The sequence below is a fragment of the Lygodium microphyllum genome, chromosome 18 (assembly GCF_053477565.2).
Source record: "Lygodium microphyllum isolate KBCC chromosome 18, Lygodium_microphyllum_v1.1.10, whole genome shotgun sequence".
NCBI lineage: Eukaryota > Viridiplantae > Streptophyta > Polypodiopsida > Schizaeales > Lygodiaceae > Lygodium > Lygodium microphyllum.
In genome coordinates, this window is record NC_141152.1 from 96,985,667 (window position 1) to 97,006,661 (window position 20,995).

A 20,995-nucleotide genomic window follows, 5' to 3' on the forward strand; every position below is an offset into this window, starting at 1 on the left:
TTAATTCTCGTAGGGAATTTTAAATGCATTGGGAAATTTATATACTCATTCAACCTACAAAGTTTAGTTGCATGTCGTGTATTTGCAAATGCTTGCACTTCCGTGGTTAAGGGTAGTTGCAATTTTTTTTTGAACGTATGATGCACAACTTAAAATATGATATCATGCTAAGACCACGTCCTTGTTGCATCTTGCAAAGGATAGGGCTTATGTCACATAATGCACTTATGAAATAAATTCTTGGTTGTGGCTCATGTACAAGATAATCATAGACAGTCATTAAATGATATCCGAACAGTCGCAATGCATGAAAAGGATCTAAGAATTTTGCAAATTGCATGCAATGATAATGACATTCTAGGTTGGGTTAAGTGCTAAAGGAAGGGTTAAATCAATTATGGACTCATGGCATTCGCTCATGCATGGAGTTCTTTTATCAAAGTTTGAATTTGGGAAAGGATGCATCTTCATATTAAAGCTTGAATTCAATGCATTAAATGTAGGGTTTATAAGAATAGTTCTGAATGTAAATCATCATCGCATAAGACAAGGAAAAGAAAAGATCACTATAGATCCTATAGTTGCAAAAAGGTCTATGGTCTTGAATTTGCATAATTCGCATGGAATGATGCATCTCACCTATCTTGTAGTTACTTACATCTTTTAGGGGAAAGTACTTGCAAATTTAGAAGAAAGTATTTGCATCTTTAAAAGGGAAGATCATCTTAAATCATGGGTTGATTAGATCAACTAAGTAAATTGTGTATATTTGAGTAGCTTACATGAGAATCATAAGGGTATGATTAGTTAGCATATGACGATCACCTCAATGTGCTAGGTAGGGTTAAGCTATGATAAAATTCTACCTAGTATCGCACTTGGGATGCTGATTTAATACTTCCAATATTAAAGGTCCTACCCACATCCATGAAATGTTAGGATTATTTAATACTTCCTAGTATCACACTTGGGATGCCTATTTAATACTTCCAATCTTAAAGGTCCTACCCACATCCACGAAATGTTAGGATTATTTAAAGTCGTGCAAGAATGAGCTAGGGTTCTCACCCTAAGGATCAGTTGGCCAAATGCTAGGTCTCCACAAGGAATTTAGGAACCCTAGGGCCAGAATGTTTATTTGGCCTAGTAGGGTTAGGAATTTGGATTGGGTCAAGAGGACTCCCAAACCCTACATCTTGATCAAATGTATTCTTGACCAAGGAATACCGTGTGATGAGAAAAATAATCCCACAAGTTAGGTGCTGACACCTATCTCATGGAACAAGCTGCAATGTCGTATGATCTTGTGTCTAAATCTCAAAATAGTATTGCTACCCCTTAGACCAAGTTTGGTGAGTTCTAAGTACAAGTCTAATTTTCTAGAGGATGAGTAGTCATCCTGCCACATCACTCTTCCTTGGGGCTGATTTGCCAAGCTAGGGAAACTACGAATTTCCAAGAAAGCAATTGACCAACCAAGTTAGGACAATGGGGTTGTCCAGGATTTATTGACCATAATATAAGGAAACCTAAGGTAGTGACAATTTGGGTCAACAGGGTATAAACCCTAACCCAAGGAAAAAGGGTAATAAGCAACTCAGCTTACGAAACCCTTGGGATCTTGCCAAGTCGCGATTGATCCAGGATCGAATGTTGGAAGTGTTCGAGGAGAAGGAATCACACCTTAGCAGTTGGCCATATAAACAACCACTGGAATGCTCGTGATTGTACACTACGAGCACTGTTTGTACTTCTTTTCTCAAGGAACCAATGCCATAAAAATAACTAATGCTTCAGGTTGCAAGCCTGGAGGGAGAGGCAGTATCAGTTACCTTTGACTATCTGCTTGATCCTATCCAAGGGGGTTGTTAGCAGTGCCGAGTACATGGACCGATCCACGAGAGGTCTCTCCGTGGGTGCTACTTGGAGCATGAGGATACTTGGGTGCTAGGGGAGGCTTTGGCCATAAATCCCTTGTCTTCAGATCCTGCAGAAGAGGTCGATGTGACTCGAGATGGAATCTCGAGGCCCGCATACTAGTCAACAGGCGGAACTTGGAATAGCAATCCTTGTGGATTGCTGGAATAGCCTTCAGGCAGGTTTTATTTAATGTATTCCAAAGACTGATAAATAAAGATCAAATGTTGAAAATGAACTTTCTTGACATTGTTTTTCTGTGTCAGTGACTAAGTTACGTGAAGGAACTGGTGATTAATTGGCTAATTAAGGAAGTGTTTTTGCTTATCAAACTAAATGTGGTAGGTAATTAGATAACTAAAGCAACCCGAGGAAAGTGCGGTGGACGTGACTCTAGGTCCGTCCTACGAAAGGGTGGTCCTGATTGGCCGGGAACTTTTCTCAAAGGAAATTGAGAGTGAGGTAACAAAGACCTAGAATCTATAGAGCTAGAGTCCCAATTTATGCTATTTTAGGAGAACGGAATGGGACTATGCCTTACGGGCAGAGAGATCGAGCTTCGCATCCCTCTCGTTTTCCATTCTCCTTGAACCAAGTGTAGTATAAATCCGCTTCGATCTTGATGTTTTTGCGTAAAGTAGTTTGTCTGGGGCTCGACACTAGCTACCATTCTAGGAACTTGACCATTAGGAAAACCTTGATTCAGGTCGGTCCTAAGTGGGAACGGCTAGAATGCTTCCACTTCGTGGCAGACTCAAGAAGACCTAGATCGCAAACCCCATGACATTCCTTGGGAGTGCCAAGTGGTGCTTTCTAGACTCTCTTTTTGATGGGCTGCTAAGACGTGTCCTACAAGTGGACAGGAGGACACGTTAGAGTTGGTATCAGAGTGAACCAACGAGATCCAATATTTACAGGGAACTTAATGAGGGGAAGTAGAGCAATGTTGCCGATAAGAACATTTCCTTACTTATGGATTTTGGGCTGCAGAGTCACGAAGCATGGAACAAATTCTTAGTGTTCCAGGTTGTGTTTATGACTGCAATGTGTGCTTCGGATTATCAATGGAGGCTAGGTATGATGAATATCCTAGACCACATCTACAATCCTTCACCCCTGTACGTGGAACGGAGATGGACGGGTGAATCAGGAATTTATTACATAGCTGCCCACTAACTTGCGTACCTTCACATCAACTTGAAGAGAATCAAGTGGATGGAGGATTTGAATATCGTGAAGCTATTCATCTTTGTCGGGGCTCATGCAAATGCAACCCTACATGTCGGTGGTCGGAAGGTCAAGCAAAATAAGTATGTGTACGAGGAAGTAATTCGAATAATCCTTGCCGACAGAATCAAGGTGTTGGGATGTTATGAGAGAAACGGGTATCAAAGGAAGGGATACCCCAATCTTCATATGACCTATCAATTCCTCAAAATCCATGACCCCACTCCATATTATTACTCAGACCCCGTAGCTGAATGTAACACAAACCTATTTTCCCCAAACTGATGTATCAGCTTGTTCTACCTTCCCAAAATAAATGTACTCGAAAGGGCTATGCCCACATGAATGAATAAGATTTTTATAATTGTCTGTCATGGCTGTAAGTGTTGGTAAAGGAGTTAAGTTATTAGGTCACTTGGCAAAAAACTGTGGCATGTGAGAAATGTTTAGTAAGTTTTAACATAAAGAGTCTTATTGCCCAGACGCAACCTCAAGTGCAGATTCCTAGTTTGACCCCTGCACTAAAGACGGCTGTAATTCAAGAGAAGAAGTTCCTTCTCAAACAAATCAAGCCACCTGAATTTTATGGTAAGGGAAGGACCCTTCCAAACCGATGTCAAAGTCTGGATTGAATCCATGGAGGATTACTTCGAGGCAGCAGGTACTGCACCCGCTAACCAAGCTATGCTCGCCAAACTAAAGCTTATCGGTGAAGCAAGACTTTGGTGGAAGCAATGGTGCAGAGACCAAGGGATCTCGAAAGGGTCAATTACTTGGGAGAAGCTTAAAAGAGCCGTGCGAGGGAGATATCTGCCACCTGCCTACCACAGGCAGAAGATGAATGAATTCTATGAATTAAAGCAGCTTGGACTATCCTTAGATGCATAGTATTCAAAGTTCGTCTCTCTCTTAAAGTACGCGCCACAAATGGATATGACACAACAAGTGTCAAAGTTTTGTGCTGGGTTAGATCCACCCATAAACACCCGCTTGGAATCAATGCGTCCAACGGATCTACAAGATGTGCTCATTTGAGCTACACCAATAATACAGGAGGTGCAGTCCAAGCCAAGGAATAATAGGACTTGGTCTTATAGGGATCAGAACAAGGGAATGCTTAGATCTTAGACCAAGAGAGTGCACGGCCAAAATCACGGACAAATGAAGAAAGATAGGGCCAACATTGTCAACAACTTTGTTCCTACACAAGGTAATGGTCGCAATCTCCGTTGCTTCCATTGCAACGGGCCTAGTCATTTTAAAAGGTAGTGTCCCAAGCGTAGGAGAGGACAACGTCAAGGAGCCACCGTCATGGCCAAAGGGAGAACCTCCAGTGTTGCCAACAAGGAGCTGGGAGATGAGGAAGACACATCCATGGAAGCTGATATTGAGAGGGCAACAATTCATGCTGCTCTTCACAAGAAAGTCCCAAATCGCCAATTCTCGGTGATCCAAACACCATCGGATTATCAAGGTAAAAGCTTCAAAACCTTGATTGATTGTGGCAATACACATTCCTTCATTTCACCAATCTGTGAAAAAAGATTAGAAATAGCCACAAAAGATGCACCTACCTTACTTGTGGAATTAGCAAATGGTCGAGAGGTCTCTTGTACCAGGTAAACTTCTAAGGTGAAATTCCTACTGGGTGGTAGTTTGACTTTGGTCAGATTCAGGGTAATGAACATAGGTGTCCACGAATGTTTGCTCGGAATGGATTGGCTAATTTCCAATGATGCCCACATTCACTGTGTAAAAGGCCAAGTCTCCTTTTGAAATTCTGAAGGGAAACTAGTCACAACTCAAGGAGAGGCTGGGAAGCCAAAAATTCAATTGGCCAAAGCAACACGGATAATAAAAGGAGTTAGAAAGGGGCTACCTATCTATTTGATTAAACTAAATAAGCTAGATCAGAATCAGGAATCTAGGGAAGAACCTTCATGGTTAAAGGAATATGCAGATGTATTTCCTGAAGAGCTGACAAAACTTACTCCTCAAAGGGAAGTCGATCACGAAATGAAGCTGGCGCTAGGAGCTGCACCAATCGCAAAGAGACCATATAGGATGTCCATCCTGGAAGCGATTGAGGTGAAGGAGCAACTCAAGCAACTGTTAGACCAAGGCTACATCTGTCCTAGCAGCTCACCATGGGGAGCACCAGTGCTATTCCAGAAAAAGAAAGATGGAATGCTTTGACTATGCATTGACTACAGAGGGTTGAATCAATCGACCATTAAAAACAAATACCCCATTCCAAGAATAGATGAACTTCTTGACCGTCTTCAAGGTGTGAAGATCTTCTCTCAGATTTATCTCAGGTCTGGATATTATCAGATAAGGATCAAGGAAGAAGATATCATAAAGACGGCATTCAGCACAAGGTATGGACACTTTGAATTCCTAGTCATGTCATTCAGGCTGACAAATGCTCCTGCTACCTTCAACAGGTTAATTCAGGATATTTTTAGGCCCTATCTTGATGACTTTGTACTCGTCTTCTTTGATGATACCCTAGTCTACTCCAAGTAGGAAATAGATCATGAACCCCAGCTTTGCATTGTCCTCAAAACAATGAGAGCACACAAGCTTTATGCCAAGAAGAAGAAGTGTGTATTTTTTAAGCAACAGATTGAATATCTGGGATTCATTGTATTAGTGGAAGGAATTTCAGTAGATCCGGCCAAGGTCAGAGACGTTCTGGAGTGGCCAACACCTACCTCTATCAAAGAAATAAGTAGTTTTCTTGGATTGACAAGATGGTGCAGGGTCTTTATCAAAAACTACACTTTGATTGCAACACCTCTCACTGATCTACTAAGGAAGCAAGTATCAATTGTATAGTCACCTGCTAAACAAACGAGATTTGACAAACTAAAGCAAAGTTTGGTATCATTACCCATTCTGAAACTTTGTGATCTTAGTAAGAAATTTGAAGTGATAACTAATGCTAGCGCACTTGCCTTAGGATGTGTACTCATGTAAGAAAGTCATCCTGTAGCATACTCTTCAAGGAAACTAAAGAGCCATGAAAGAAGCTATGCTACCCACGATCTGGAGGTGTTGGCTGTCACCCATGCTCTCAAAATTTGGAGACACTACTTGCTGGGTAACAAGTTCACCTTAGTGACAGACCACAAGAGTCTTAAATGGATTTTCACCCAAAATGAGCTCAATATGAGGCAACGTCAATGGATTGAAGTAGTGGAAGAATATGACTTTGAAATACCGGCCTGGAAAGGAGAATATAGTTGCCGACGCACTCAGTCGGCAAGGCATTTCTAAATTCTCTGATTTTGCAATATCCATCAACAGCAAGATCTCTAGCCACAAAGGTATCCATGCCAAACAACCCAATTATTGAGCTAGCTAAAGAAGAGGCATGCTATGACCCAACCTATCAGAAATTGCTAAGGGAGATCCCCATCAAAGATCAAGACCCGAAGCTACAAACAAAGTATCAAAAATTCTCTATCAATAGTGGACTTGTCTACTATAGGACAAGATTATGTATCCCGGCAAGCCAATCACTCAAGCAAAAGATACTTTGGGAAGCTCATGATTCCCCCTTCAGGACATCCTGGCTATGCCAAGACCCTTAATGCGGTTAGGAAGAGCTACTATTGGGATAGGCTCAAAGGTGACGTTCTTAAATATTTCACGGAATGTTTGTCTTGTCAACGCATTAAGGCCGAACATGTCAAAATGCCAGGGAAATTGCAACCACTTGACATTCCCCAAATGAAATGGGAATTCATTAGTATGGACTTTGTTGTTGGCTTTCCCCAAGTTCAGGGAGGATACAACTCCATTATGGTCGTGGTAGATATGCTCACCAAGGTTGCACATCTTATCCCTATTAAGACAAAATATAAAGCCTCAGACATCAAAAGCATATTCATCAAGGAGATTTTCAAACTACATGGGTTACCCAAAAGAATCATTAGTGATCGTGACTCTCTCATGACATCACACTTTTGGAGGGCTATCTTCGAGGCCATTGGGACTCAACTCTGTTTCAGTACAGCTTGCCATCCCCAAACTGATGGTAAAACAGAATGAGTCAACCAAATCATTGAGGATATGCTTAGGGCACAGTGTTGTCGCAAACCCAAAAAGTGGATTCAATATTTGCCACTAGTTGAGTTTGCCTACAATGCTTCCTACCAACAAAGCATTCAGATGACCCCTTTTCAAGCATTGTATGGGCACGATTGTCGTACTCCTTTAAGCTTTTCAGATCCAAACTTGAGGGTTGAAGCTTCAAAGCAGATGGTGGAAGACATGGATGACCAAATCAAATCAATCAAACAGGACATCCAAGCCGCCAAGGACAGACAGAAGGCTTCCGCAGACCCGAATCGTCAAAATAGATCCTTCGTTGAAGGTGATATGGTCTTCATCGTGTACGTCCAAAGAAGAGTTCCATATCCTTGGGTGAATGCAAAAAGCTAAGTCCAAGGTACTGTGGACCCTACAAGATTCTCAAGTGCCTAAGGCCTAATGCTTACAGACTACAACTCCCTGAAAACCTAAAAGTTCATAATGTATTCCATATCAGTCTATTGAAAAAGTATGTGCCTAACCCTAGTCATCTGCTTGATGATCAACAAGTTGTAATGTCGAGCCAAGGAGTTCTTGAGCTATGGCCTGACAGGATCTTAGATGTTAGGGAGAGGCATTTGAGATCCAGGACCTTGAGAGAATACCTCATCCAGTGGAAAGATTACCCTGAAGAGGATGCCACTTGGATGGATGAAAGTACTCTCAACCAACAATACCCCCAAATCTTCTCGAGATGAGGACATCTCGATTCCTCTAAGGGGGAGAGAATGTAATATTTCTGCAATGAAATATTAATGACTCTAGACCTTGCACAAAAGCGATTCAAAGTAATCTCCTGCAATGGAAAAACCTTGGGCTAAGTGCTCCACCCTCGCGCATCAACAAACACCAGCCCCGCGTTGCGTATAGGAATCCATGGCTCGAAACTGCAAGCCACCATGGGAAAACCCATTCATGAGAAAAAAAAGGGGATAATTTTTGCAATTTTTTTAAATGAATAAACTCTCTCCCCTTCAGCCATTGCATGGCAGGGAGAGGGAGTATGTGTGGAGCTTGAGTGGTGGAGGGGCATGGGGAGGAGGCATGAAGCCTGCCACTTGTGTGGCTACCCCCTCTCCCTTCACACTATATGAACCCCCCTCCCCAAGCTTGCCTACTGCCACCGCATCGCCAGGCTGCTGCCGCCCCACCACCATCATCATCTTCTTCATCGTTGTCATCCTCATCACCTTCCCCATCCACATCATCTCCCTGTGATATAGAAGCTTGGAAGCTTCTAATTGAAGCCTCCCTAGGCCTAGTTCACCCCATGCCTCCGGTTTTCTTAAAACCGTGTCTTGCAAGGCCCAATTTCTGCGCAAGGAAGTAATCTCAGGCAGAAGTGACCTTGTAATTCATAAGAGAGCCAAGGGGAAGTTTGCTGAATCAAAATCTGCTGCATCAATGGCTCCTAAGAAAAAGGCGAGAGGAGCACATGCGAGAGCTTCCACCCAGAGTACGAGAGTTGGCAATGCCCCGATAATGAATTGTCCAAATGCACAAGGGCCGAGGGCCGATTCTAGGACTCGGCCCAAAACCAAGCGACTCAGAGGGCGGGCTAAGTCATGCGCAATGACGACATCACAAAGGATGATCTTGTTGAATCCAATGATCCCAAGCAATCACTAGGTACGCCAACTTCCAGAATCACAACAAATACATATGAAAAAGGGTTTGATATACTTGAAGCATGTGAAGAACTCCCCAATGGCAAGATCAAATCAAATCACCAATGGAAACTCTCTCCCTCTATTTTTTTTTCAAACACTCTTTTTTTTTCCGTTTACCCCAATTTGTGCTCTGTTTTGCCATGTTTTAACGCCTCTCCAATCTGATTTCTGAATCCTAACCTAAGCTAAATGCAACAAGAATCAAAAGCAAATAAGTGAAATGATTTCCCCTTCTTTCCCAATCATCCAACAACCAAAATACCCAAAATACTTACTTGTATCGAATATTAAAAAAGCCCAAACTTCCTACCTATCTCAAGCTCCATTTCGGGGATGAATCCCTTACTTCGATGCTCGAAATCAGGTGCGCAAGTGCTCAAGCTTGAATCCGTTGGTCTCGGCAATGGAACAAAAATGTAGAGGAAGCTCAACCTCAACTGCCAAGACCCACGGACCGCTTATTGTTCAAGCATTCCAAGCAAGCTCTAATGCTATCCCTCGATGCCGAAATGAGTTGCTTCCTCCTTCGCACACACCGATAGCTCCACGATCCTAGATGCTAGCTCAAGCATCCTCAAGCCTCCTCCATCAAGCTCCATCCACCATAGCCATGTGCACAAGAGAAGAGAAGAGAATAAGAGAAGGAGAGATGGTGAAGAACTTCACCCTCTTAATCCCTCACTCCCGCACACTCTCACACTCCCTCTCTTAAGAGCACACACATAAGCAAGGTGAAGAGAAGAAGAAAAGGAGAGAGGTCTCTTGTTAGCCTCACACCAAAGAATGAGCTTCCATTCACTTTTTGAACTTTATATACAAACCCCAAAATCCCATGGGCACCCATCCCTTTTTACATGATCAGCTATTGTGGCAAGGTCATTTTTCCTATTTCCCTCTTCTTGCCTCATGCCTTAAGCCTACACCCATCTATTCTTTTACAAATGGCACAGGAGGGAGCCTGGCACTCTTTTACAAGAGTTTTTAGAGGTTTTGTGAGGCGCCTTTCATTTAAAATTGTGCTTTTTGCCTCAACTTACCTTTAGAGGCTGCCTCTACGGCTTTGCTCTTTTTCTGTACTTTTTCCGCTCTTTGCTTCATATTTCCGCCATCTCAAACTGAGGTTAACAAAAGCCCACTTCTTTGAAGTGGTATGATGGTGAATCTTCCCCCATACTGGATGGCAGGAGTAGCATCAAATTAGCACCAAAAATCTCATATTAGATTAGTAAATGAGTTGCTTGGACATAAGTTCCAAGAAGCCCTAATGAGTATCAAAAGATATTATGCTTCTTGAGCTTGATGTTGAACTTTGATGGTTGAAGCTTCCCCTTCTTTTTGATTTGTTGTGGCAATCTTGCTAGAACTTCAGCGGTACAGTGAATCAGAGTGGTAGTGGGTTGGTTGAATTGAGAAGAGTGAGAAATTAGAGTGAAAAATAAGATTGGGTGAAAGTGGCTATGGTTTCCCTTTAAGGTTTCCTAGGCTTGATTGGTTTTTTACTTATGGTAGCCCATTGCATTACCTTGAAAAGCCCTAATATAGCTATATTGATCGCATCACGTATAGATGGCATGAGCTATATGATCAGCAATAGCTAGGCATAGTTTGAATAGCAAGCTAAAGATTATGCAATGAAAAAGCAGTTAGTCAACAATGTTAGGGTTTGAGGTGATGAGCAACTGCGTCTTGAGTGAAGGGAAAGGTTTCCATAAGAAATCTTGTAAGGATATTTCCTAGATGAAGAGATCTAGCTACTCCAAGTGAGAAGGGTGCTATTGGCTATGGAGGTCAAGTTGAGTAGAGCGAAGATGGCGTGAGGAGATTAAGTCATTTGCTAAAATTGAGCGGACTGAGGTTGAGGAGAGTTGGAAGAGAAATGTGTGTGCAAGCTCACCATGGCTTAGATACCATGTTGAGAAACATAGATCCTTGAGCAAGGTTTAGCTATGGATGGTGAAAGCCAATGAGACATGAGACATGATGATTGAGACTAGACACACTAAATGTTACTCAAGCGAATTAGGTTCCAAGATAGATTAGCTTGGACTCATAAACACAATCTTGAGTAAAGAGAGACAAGATTGAAAGTACAAAGTACAATAGTAATCTCTTCAAATGATTGTCAAGTACATTGCTTTATAGTTCCATGATGGTATCACTTTCCCACACTGTGCCTATGGGATACATGCAACTTCTCTTAGGCTTTTACATGTCCCTTGCCCTATTGCTCGATACAAAGAGGCTATCTTAGAAGTGTGATTGCATAAATATTGACAAGATTTTGGAGTAGCCTTATCTATTTGACTATTACTAGGTCAAACCTAAACTACAAAGTTGGTTTGGAGAGTCAATTTATGCACCTTCCATGGAAGCGACATTTGGATGTAGTGCGGCACACATTGCACTATGTCAAGTCCACATTGGACTATGCCTTATTCTACATGCATATCTACCATTGTATTTGCATGGTTACATAGATGCAAATTGAGCTAGTTATATTTCAAAGACAAGAGATCTACAAATGGTTTTATATTTTCCTTTGGAAGTGTTGATGTTATATGGAGTAGCAAGAAACAATCAATAATTGCCTTTTCTAGTACTACATAGCTAGAATATAGGGATGCTACAATTGCAACATGTGAGGTAGCTTGGTTATGCAAGCTACTTGGTGATTTGGGGATGCACGTGGATAAGAAGGTTATCTACTATGATAATCTTAGTAGCATTCAATTGTCTGGGAACCTAGTGTATCATGCATAGACCAAACACATAAAGGTCCATTACCATTTCATTCCGGGGCCTGTTTGAGCAGGTGATATTGCACAGAGGATCCAACTGCTAACATTTTCACCAAGGGCTTGGAAGCTGAGAAGCTTCAATGCTTCAAAACTATGGTTGGAGTTTAGGAGCTCATGCTAAGCTCAAGGGGGAATGTTGAGATGTTGAGCTCTACATGAGCTGGTATCCATTATGTGCCTTGGTGATGTGGCAATGTATTATTCACTGGCATGTTAGGTGACTGACATGAGGATGCGCTAGCAGTTCTATAGTTGAATTACACTTACACAATTCATCCTTGGTTATGGCACATTTATTGTGCCACCTCTTCTTTTCTAGCAAGTTCACATTTAGTGATTGCATGTGCTATACTTAGTCCTTTTGTGTGATACATTGTGGTACTTTCATATTCGTGATACATTGTGGTACTTTCATATTAGTCTTTAATCATGTTCTATACTTAGTTCTTTTGTGTGGAAGAAGAAGAAATAAGAAGAAGAAGATTTCAGCCCCTATCTCTTTGTGCACTCAAGTCTCCATTGCTTTTGTGTGTGTGCTCTTGGTCTCTTCACCTCTCTCCCCTCTTGTCTATTTTCACATAGACCACTAGACCCCCTCTAATGACACATCGTAAATATAAAAACACTAGATGCTAGCACTTTTTCTTCAATTATTGACTCTCTAACCCGAACACAACCTCTCAATCCTCAAAGCTTGGCAGCACTATTGTTGGCATAACTTCATTTGTTACCAACTTTTCTCCAAAAGATGATATCCTTCCTAACCTATACCAAGTTCCCCCATATCAAGTGAGTGGATAGTGATCTTCTGCAACAATTGCATTGAGGAAACCTCATCAATATTGGCCAATCTATAAAATGGCTAAAGAGTTATCCACCTAGGTAGAAAATCCTCCGTCAGACTGCTTTCTATAGCTCGAGTTTGGCACTTTTGTAGAATTATTTGCCATGATTGACCTTGATGTAGCTGACACCAATATGACCATGCTTGCTTCATAATGGCACCCCCATTGGAAGAAACAAGAATTTGCGTACAAACCAAATTTCTACGAATAAGAACATTCTTAAGGATCTTTCTAGCATTGATAGGCTCCACCATCTCTATAATGAGACCACTCACTTTTTCAAAAGATGGCATGCCATGTGTTATGAAGCTACTACTACAAGAAATAGAGTTGTCACCAATATTGAACAATGCAAGATTGTCTGTGTTCTAAAAAATGATCCAATATATAATGAGACCACATCTTTATGCACCATTGTTGAGACCTGCATGTTGACAACTCCCAAGCAACTACATCATCATCTAGTGATTGGCAAACAACCCATTGAAGAAGGGTTCCATGTCACAAGTTGGTTCAATGCTCCTGATTCCTTGATGATATCATATCTTATCACTACGAGATGCTGATTTGTTTCTATGTCTTGGACACTTTAGCAAAATTTGAGTACAACCCAAATTTCTACAATTGGTGGATTCACAAACCTTCATCCATTATACATCCCTAAATAACCCATTTCTCTTGTAAATAACAATAAAATTGTTAAACCATGGAAAACCTATGCACATGCTATATCTACTTTGCCAAGTTGGAAAGTTTGATCCACTTTTGCAAAAGGGAGATAGGAAAAACCCTAAATAGCCAATGACCATAATCAACATTCATATAGACAAGACCAAAGTCAAAGACTATAACCAAGACTTCTAAACATTTAGAGACCTTGGAAACCAAGAGGCAAGTGTCCAAAAATCAACCTTTTAACCAAAAGATCAAGATTCTAGAAACAACCAATTGAAAACTCAAGCAAGTGAAAATTTTATTACGTAGTAATGGTAAATATATGGTAACAATTTTGTGATTCTAGGATATGCAAGATCCTAACCCAAGTCCTTAAACATGGAAACATTCTTTGGTAATGAGAAAAAATAATTTTGTGAAAATACAAAAAATATGTACTTTTTTTAAAATTCTCAAGAACTCATAAAAATCCTTGTGATTGTAGTGGCAATATGTGAAACAACAAGAATCAAGGATGATGAACCATCTTGTTCTCATCAAGAACCCCTTGAATAAGAACTCAACAACACACCAAATTTGGGATAACTATCTAGACGTGTGAAATGTGCTTTGTTCAATTCAGGGCCCTTAGTAGTATAGAGAGATGGTAGACCACTACCAATTACTTAGAGAATTAGTAGCAAAATGTGAATTGGGTTCCTATATTAGAGCTACCATCATGACATCCATATTTAAGCATGTGAGATAGCCATTTGCTACTACAATCTAGAAACGAAAGGATTCAAGTTCAAGTACTTTGTAGGGGAAAAATGGGAGAGCCATGAAAACATGATGGAACTCAACCTATAGGTAGTGAAAAAACCCTTGGGTATAAAGGTAAAGCTAGGAAAATGTGATAGAGCCAAGGAATTGGTGTAAGTGTCCTAGCAATGGAAGAACATCATCACTAGGAGTGATGGAGTGTTGTTGGTAGGGGTACAAGAAGAAGAGTTGCAAGTCACGACATAGGTGATCCACCATTTGTTAACCTACAATAGGCCCTACACAAGTGATACACCATAATCTATTCACCTACAATAGGCCTTCCACAAGGAATTCTAGAGTACCTAGATGGCTTATGGAAGATATCCTAAAACTAGAAACTTGGGAAATTAGGACCTTAATACTCTATGGCTAGAGTGCATCATGGAGTCTCTCACAAAAGCTCATAAGGTGTTGTATTGGGAAACAAACACCAGTTTGATCCACATGGAGATGAAGAATTCCATAATTAATTATGGAATCATGCTCTCTCAATTGGCAACTATCCATCTTGGGATTGTTGTAGGATCCAATATGGTGCCACAATCACCACTAAAGGAAGATAAGGAAGAAAAGAACCTAAAGAGAACATAGAATGATGCAAAAGACATACATAAGATAGTAGCAAACGAGAACTCAAAAAATAGGGATTTTCTTGAAAATGCCCTTCAAGAGTTGAAGGATGAATTTGATAGGAGGGAAAACCTATGAGAAAAGAATGGAAGAGTACCAAGCAGCCACAAGAACATTTGTCAAGGATTCAATGCATAAGTAGATGGGAAATTGTGGTAGAGAAAGAAAAAAGTAGCTCCTAAAGAGGGAAAGGAAAGTCAACCAAAGAATCTCAATTGGTTGAGACAACTCTCCTACACAACTTACATAAATAAATGAAACAAATGTAGGCACAAATATAAGAGCTAACCAAGGCAAAACCTCCTTAAAAGGCACCATCATTGAACCAAAAAAGAATAATTGCCTTACTAATTCCACAATAGATTCACAGGAATATTCTAAGGGGTAGAGTGCTGCAGGAAGAATAGGATCCCTTGAGCAGGATAATTAGAGAGCTCAAGGATGACAAGGCCAATGCATTCAAGGCCAACCAGGAACTCCAAGAAAGATTAGAGAGGACATAGGAGGGGTACCAGAACTTCTAATAGACTTAAAAGATAAAATTAAGCATCCCCAAATTTAGTTACAAGAATGTGAGAAGGCACTAAAAGAAAATTAGGAAAAATAAGAGCTTTAGTTCCAACACTAGTTGAAGGAGCAGGACTCATTGGCACACGCAAATCTTCAGACCTAACTAAAAGAGTGAGACATTAAACCCAAGGATCTATGAGGGAAATAGGTGCTGGAGCTTTATAACTAGCTAGAGGATCATGACATAGTGCTTAACAAGCTCCAATATAAACTAAAAGAGCAAGAGACCACCATGAGTAAGCTTCAAGATTGGATCAAGGAGCAATACTAGTTGCTTGCAAGATACATAACTCAAATAGCTAAGCTGAGCACACAGATAACATTGATCAACTGCCAACTTGTAGAGGCCAAAATACAGAATTGAAACAACTAAGCTAAGCACACGGATAACATTGATCAATTGCCAACTTGTAGAGGCCAAAATTGAAGTATCCCAGGAGAAAGAAAAGATAAATTTGAACAAGAGAAGGCACCTATAACACCAAAAAATATAGGGCCAATGGAGTGCCTCACATGAAGGCTTGTAGAAAACCATTTACATTAGTTTGATAGGGGTTGTGAGCATGGTAGAACATGAAATGTAGAGTCTCTATGAGACCACCTTGATGAAGCTCGCTAATGAGTTAGGAGCAGCCTTATACAATGAAGGCTAGCATAGTGTTCAATCAGAAGCCTACAAAATAGTCATGGGCTTGTTGAAATATTTGCAATCACACCTACTTTAGTCCCTTTGTGAGGAGCAATGAGGGCTCACGACCAAAATCCCATATCCATAGTAGGAGAAAGTACCACCAATCAAATCATATAAAGCATTGTACTTGCATTCTTTTTCTAATGCAATGATACTACTCTTTCTTTCCAGTAAAGTGTCATGTCACTATCAATACACAAGATTGTGTTTATGAGTCTAAGTCTCAATCTTGGAACCTAATTCACTTGTGTAACAATTTGTCATTGTCAAGGTCAATGTCTTCATGAGTTTCCTTTTCCTCTTTCAACCTCCATAGCTTCCGCATCTGCCATGCTGTAGATCCCCACGTACTTTAACATGGTATCAGAGCTCAGCTGAGTATGGCTTAGCTCATTTTGGTAGATCTTCACCTCTGATCCATCTCTACTCATCTCAGTCTCAGTCTATAAACTTACTTTCCATCTCCACCTTCAAGCTTGCCTTCATGGTTGCCATAGCCAATAGCACCCTGTCAAATTGAAGCTCTTGTATCTCACTCCACATGCCAAATCTTACCAAGCTTCCTTCTAGAGAAGTTTTTTCCTACTACTGAATATTCTTTGTATCATCTTAGATATTGACATTGCCTCATCCACCACTCAACATTGTCAATTTTCTCAGGTTCTGTTTTGTGGCCTCCATAGCCAGACACGACCTACTGCACTTGGATCTTTCATATCTCATCATAGAGCTCATATATTTGGAAGCTTCCTTCTAGAGAGTTGTGCCTTTTCTCAAGGAGAAGATTCCTATCACCTGACACCTTGACATTGACCACTCTAGAGCCCAACATTGACAAAATTTGTGGTCGATGTCTAGAATGCACCTGCTACCATTCATGTTGCTGCTGCCATCGCTACAGGTTGCAATATTGACGACCACCATAGGACATTGATAGCTCAGCATTCAAGCTTCATTAGTTTTGAAAATGATCCACTGTAGCTCCCACAATTAGCAAAAAACCAGGGCTGGGTCAAAACCCTAATCCAAGAAGCCATAGCCAAACTTCACTGAATCTCAAAAATCTCATCATTTTCTCTCTTCTGCCACTGGAACAACCCACTCCCACTCTAATCTACTATCCCAACATCAAATCAAGAAGGGGAAGATTCAAATTTGAAAGAACTTGAAGGATTTTGTAGATTTGGAAGACTCAAGAAAGAAATATAGTGTCCATTGACACTCATTTAGTGCTCTTAACACTTGTGTCTTTTAAACATCTCAACCAAATCTTCTACTACTCAAAACTGATAAGTCTTAACTGGATTTACTACTGCTCCCACAAGTCTAACATGGCCAAAGACTCTCCAACTACTTGCTTCAAAGGAGTCGGGTTTCACACCTAGCATACCCACATCAAACTCATCCTGATGAAGAAGAGCCTTTGGGCCATTACCACTGTTGGCAAAAGAACGATGATAAGGCTCAGGCCATTATCAAACTGGAGCTAGACGATAGCTATATCCACCATGTGGATAACTGTGAGACCTCACATGATACATGGAAGAGACTTTACACTTTGTTCGGTGCATAGTCTAAATCATCAAAGTATGGTCTCCTGATTGAGTTTTTCAAGCTTGAAATGAAGTCCAACACATCACTTGCCACTCATCTAAATTACATGGAAGGACTTCTAACCCAACTTGCAAGAATCAACATTAAAATAGAAGAAGATGTTTGCATCAGTGTTCTACTTAAGAGTTTGTCTCCTAAATATAATAATGTATCAACAACTTTAATTAACATGCCAAATCCTAAACTTGTTGATATCCAGGCATCACTGTTAGTGGAGGAAAAGAAGCTAAAAACTAAGGAATAACCAAGCACCTCTAGAGATGAACATGCATTATATGTTGGCAATAGGTACAAAGGCAAGAAGGATTAGCTCTTCTGTGACTTCTACAAAAGAACCAGACACAACGAGAAGTTCTGACGCACCAGAAAGAGGTCCCAAAAGGCCTATCTAGTTGCAATCAAAGAAGAAGAAGAAGAAAACAGATCAAAGGAAGAAGAAGAAGAAGAAGAAGACCGCCAAGAGAAGGACAAACCTCATCAGTCCTTCTATTCAGATAGCCTTTTTTAGTTTTGTATTTCCTAGCCCTAATGCCTCAAACATAAACATGTAAACTCCTCAGTTAACCTTGAATTACAGCCTCTGTACACTTTGTGAGATCCTTGCTACAGCCTTTGGATGTCCATCATGTTTGTGGTACTCACACATAGCCTTTTTCTACGACATCCTTTGGTTTTTTGCCATGTTTATGGTGTGCCCACACTTTGCAGGTGTTGCTTTCGCTAAAGCCTCTATAGGCTTTGTGCTTCTGGTTGTGATTGAGGAGGGGCGTGAAAAATTTTGCAATCACACCTACTTTATTCCCTTTGTGAGGAGCAGTGAGGACTCATGAGCAAAATCCCATATGGACAGTAGGAGAAAGTACCACCACTCAAATCCTATAAAGCATTGTACTTGTACTCTTTTTCTAATGCAATGATAGTACTCTTTCTTTCCAATAAAATGTCATTTCACTGTCAATAAAGAAGATTGTGTTTATGAGTCCAGGTCTCAATCTTGGAACCTAATTCACTTGTGTAACAATTTGTCCTTGTTAAGGTCAATGTCTTCAGGAGTTTCCTTTTCCTCTTTCAACCTCCATAGCTTCCGCATCTGCCATGCTCTAGATCTCGCGTATTTTAATAGGGCAAAGAAACATGAGTTATTTAGAAATGTTATAATGATAGACTACATGCCTTAGTTGAAGAGTCTAGAAGAACTCAAGGCCCCATGGTGACTGGTTTCCAACTCCTTAGCAAGTATGAATAAAATTCAAGGGGTCAACTTGATGTTAGAGAGGTCAAACAAGAAGACCTTATGTGATAGCTAATGCAAAGGGGTTATGAAGAGCATGTAATCAAGGTGATAGGATTGACACAATTTGAATAGCCCTAGCCAACCTCTTCCATTGTCATGGGCCCATCTATAGTCATGAAAACGCCCATGGATCTACCAAATTTACTAGAGTTTGACATAGGGGAGTTAGAGGACTACCAATAGTTAGCTAAAGAGTAAGACCCAAAGTAGGAGGCCTAAATAGCCATGATCCATACCCTACGAGCTTAGCCACAAAGAGTGATAGAGTATCCCATCCCCCCTCATCTCTTCTTCATTACCACCTGCAACTAATCATGCCTCCTCATCAGGCCCCTCCAATAACTAGTAACTCCTTACAAAGACATGCTACCCCCACTCTTCTTTGACACCAATTGTGGAATTGATCGAGTGGCTATGGTTTGTCTTCACCTCCATGTGCTATTATTACCAACCTATTGTATCTAGTTACTAGAGGGCATGGTCAATAATATATTTGCTATGTGTTCACACCCATTCTTTCTAGAGACTTCACTGCAGCTCTATGGGAACATTTCAAGGAGTATTGTCTTAGCCAGGGTTGTCTCACGTGCACATTCAGACCCATATCTATTCCTCTTTGGTACCTAGTCAATTGTTATCCTATATTTATTCACAATAAAAAGAGAATAATAAGAATAATACAAAATAAAAATAAAAGAAAGGCACAAGCGCATTCACTACACCTAGGGCAACTGCCTTGCCATTTCCCATGTCACACTCTGGGGCACATTGACAATAGGGCATTCCAAACTTGCTTGGATGACTTGTCACCCTAAGGAAATCACTATACTACACTCTTCGACCAACAACTAGTCCTTGAGTGTGGGACAACATTCCAAGTATACTTTAAACTTGACCCATCTTGTTGCACAACATGTTGTCAAGTGTTTTTGTGAAAACTTGATTTGGCTTAATTTGTTAGAAATCTTTTCTAGATGAATAGCTCAAGGTTATTGTGGCATGGCCTGAAAGCTCTAGCAAGCATGAGATTTAATTAGGAATATGGTGGGCATTACTCAAAAAGTATTGAATGTTGGACCAAGATAAACTCAGAGGTCACACAGTTCTGCACCACTTACTCTTATCCCTCCTTCAATAAGACCTCCTCATTTGAACACCTCTTTTCAGTTACTTAGCTCATTCCAACATGAGTGCCATGGGACAATCATTCATTTAGGAGAGAGAAAAATGTTAATTAGATGAAGGTGAAGGATTTAAAGGAAAACAAGAAAACCCTAAAGGCCCATAAATTTTTGACAAAAATTACTATGCTTTTGAAGAAAGCATTGTATGAAATGTTGTAATGAGATTTGGGATCTCTACTTTGCAAGCTGTACTTATAATTCAAAAACACCAAACAATCCACGACTCACTTGTAATAAACTACTCTAAGACCATTTAGTAAGCCCAAAAAGGGGGTTGGATGCCCAAGGGGGATGGGAAACACTAACCCTAAAAAAGGTGTACTTAAAGGATGAGATTGAATAAAATAAGCTATCCATGTATGTGCAAAATTCTTTTTCTTTCCTCCTTGATTTTTTTCCATTAAGAGTGTGTGTGTGTGTGTGAGGGGGAGGTTGAGATTGAGAGAAAGGGAGGGAGAGTGTGAGGGTGAGGGACCTAGTGGTGAAGCTTCCTTTCTTCTCGTTAGTGCTCTCACATGCTCCTCACATACTTATACCTAGGCTTCTCTCTTTCATGCAAAGGCCATAGAGGGTTTGAGAATCAAGGGATTGCATCGTGGATTGTGGAGCTTGCAACATGCATCTTTCATGCTGGAAGGATGACATGCACACTCACTACTAATGGATCATAGCGTTTGTGATGTGTGAGAGGCTAGATGAGAGATATCCATTGTATTTTGTGGTCAAAGGTCCTTTGAAAATAGGAGTGTGTCTAAATTCCCTACCACTGAGCATATGTTGTCCAGAACATATACAATTTCCTATCCATTGTAGATGAGGAAGCCATTTATGAAAAATAACAACTAACTACAAATTAAAAACAATAAGAAAATCAATAAATTGCATCATGAAATTGGTATGATTTATGCAACACTTGCTCAATATAACTAGAACTAAGAGAATATATAAAACAAATAATTTTTAGCAATAATGTAT